Here is a 3122-nt window from a genome sequence, read left to right on the forward strand (position 1 = left end):
TGTAAAAATGTTCTACATGTACGGGATGGGATGCACGAGACAGATTGACTTGTATTGTTATTTTTCTGAGATACGGAAAAAACCGTTCAGTATAAAGAAAATGAAAAAATAAATACTTAATAATACAATTTTACTTTTCTTTATTGGCTATTATACTCCATAATATTATATACTTACAAAAAAAATTAAAAAACCGAATTATTGGATTTTGGATGCCTTAATTGTATCAGTATCAATAAATTGTTATACTTTATTAAAATATAATAATTTTAATTTTTTGTCTCCTTTGTGGAAAAAGGCACATATTAAGATGTTTTGGTTAAAAGAGTTGGTTGTGTAGATTTTGGGTTCTCTTTAATATATATAGGTTCAATTATTTATGAGGTACATAAATTATACTTTACCTCTTATAATATACTTTAAAAAAAAGAAATAATATCACTTCTTGCGCAACAAATTCAATGATAAAGTTAAATACATAATTTCAATGACGTCTTAAATAATAAATCTAAGCTAAATTATGCCATTATAATTTAAATATATATATAAGTAATGTCATCTGAGTTAAATACTCTTTAATTTAAATTAATAATAAACTAAGTTATGTGTTAAAAGGGGTGAATTTTCAAATATAACAAGAATAATATATTTCAAAATAAATAATATTTCAACTGTAATTCATTCTCAAACGTCTTTTAAATTTATATAATTAATATAAATATATTTGAAAAGACGTGGCAATCTCTTTTAAAATAATCTTCGGTAAAAAAACTCCGCCCACACGCCAAGTGCGGATAAAATAATGACTGTGTTAAATTTAATATCGCTTAATACAATTTCAATTTAAGTAAAAACTAATGTTACTATAGTAATTAATTCATATATCTTTTTTTTTTTAAAAAAAAATTTGACGCCCGTGCGCGGAGAGCGGGCAAAAAAAAAACTGGTATTTATTGAGCATAGATAAAGATAACATTCTTCTTCAAGGTTCCGAACATTTATTACATCAAGGATCTGAGTAAAATCTACAAACCTATATTATTAGAAGGACTATTCTTAAACCAGATTAGCATTAATTAAGAAGAAATTGGAGAAACCTCATCTTCGCAGCAGAAGCAAATTTAATGAACTACTTGTCAAATTTTCTATGGTTTAACTATGAGCTAAAGATGTGTTAGCAACAATTTGTGTAGAAACAAATTTACGTATAGGTGTGTGCGTGTAAAACAGATAATCGAATAACAGAAAAAGAACGGAGACGGGAAGTATATTGCGAATGTGAAGGATATAAAAACTCGAGTCCAGTACAAAACTGTCTCCTTAAAGCTTATTAGCCCTCATCGTATTATGCGAAAAAAAAGCCTCCCAGGAAATGTTGGAAATAATACTAACTATTATAGTAACATAGAGGCAATTATATATCGTATTTAGGAAGCCAAGGCCAAGATAATAGTTAACGCAACAAAGTATGCAGGTAAACAATAGACATATCAGTAACTGAAATACCGAAGTGAGAACAGAAATTGTACCCGTAACCATAGCTGTAACAGAGCGATATAGTGACTGGAAAAGATGGTAGCCAACAAATACAAAACACCAAGAAAATTACAGCTGAGTCGCCAGGCCTTGCTAGAAGTCCTAACTGCTCTTGAAGAGATAATTGCCCCCAGCTGCTGCGTTGAGATGCTTGCAATGTATCCACCAGGATAAAACAGCTGGGGGTTATATGTTCACAACAATAAGAAACTCCACCACGACTAGCACCTCGGTCGCCAGAAAAACAAAGCAGCTCAGACTTGTATTTGGGAGAAAAGAGAATGCAGAGAAGAGAAGAGAATATATGTGTGTTGTGTCCAAACTCAGCTACTTAGTCCTCTATTTATAGTAGAGGCTAAGTGTAACTGACCACACTATTAATATAAGAATTAAACTGCACAACTAATAAATAAATAAAAACTAATGATTTTTGAATTTAAAATACCATTGTAACAGCTTTACATTTATCACTCACATTATTATATCAGATTTAATATTAATTTAAAATATTATCAGTTACAATGTTATATATATCATAGTCCAGGTTCAATGTATCAAACGAATATGACTAAGCCTACTCACGAACTGACTTAGCCCAATTCAGCAACTGAACCCAGCCCAACAATAATAACCAGGCCCAAACTGATAAATAAATAATTAAAATTCTCGCCCAGGTCGCCTCGCGTACGTGAGACGCTGAGACATTCGCCCAAATAGTCCTTCGACCCGGTCCGGTGCGGTGCGGGGCAGCGGGGCGGGGCGGCGGCGCGTGTGCGCGCGCACGCGTGAAACACACAACAACACAATGAACCATCATACACCTTAGTAGTTGTATTGTAACACCCCAAATCCGGGGTCAAGATTTGGTGCCACTAAACAATCTTTACATAAAATAAAGAAATAAATAAAGAACCCCTTGAATCCGGATCGTTTACAGGTTATGGTATGAAACAAGAATCTAACCTTCTAATACTCACTTCAACTATAATACAAGTATAAATCCCTTTGAACTAATGCTCTTGTCACATTCTTCTAACACCTTCAACTTCTCGCAACGGAAATTTCTCTAACTTCTGCTGTTTATCGAAGCTATTCACTTTAATCCTTATCTGTTTCTGGCAGAAATAAAAATTTACAAAGCAAGAGTGAGTCAAAAATGCCCAGCAAGTATATATTTTGAGTTTCAAACATTAATATCAAAGAAAACTTCCGGACCAAATCTCTGAAATATTTTGAAGAGCGAAACACGAAATCATTTAAAGGATATATTTCATTATCTTAAAATCAATTTGATTTACATTGCTATAAATCACATAGGAAATAATGACATTTTATAAGAGCTTCAGAGATCGCGTGTTTTCAAAATAGATTCTGGTAACACTTCATACCTGAGCAACGAATGCAACAACTATTCATAAAACGACGTTCAAGAAATTCCTAACTATTCAGTATCCATCATTATCGACTAAGTTTCCATAGACTTAGCCTGCTAAACCAACCTGATAAGGACGGGTTGAATAATTAAGAAGATCTCAATTCATTCAAGATTCTAACTATCACTGAGCAACTAATGCTGTAGCAACAAT

Source organism: Apium graveolens, chromosome 5 (genome assembly GCF_009905375.1).
Source record: "Apium graveolens cultivar Ventura chromosome 5, ASM990537v1, whole genome shotgun sequence".
NCBI classification, from domain to species: domain Eukaryota; kingdom Viridiplantae; phylum Streptophyta; class Magnoliopsida; order Apiales; family Apiaceae; genus Apium; species Apium graveolens.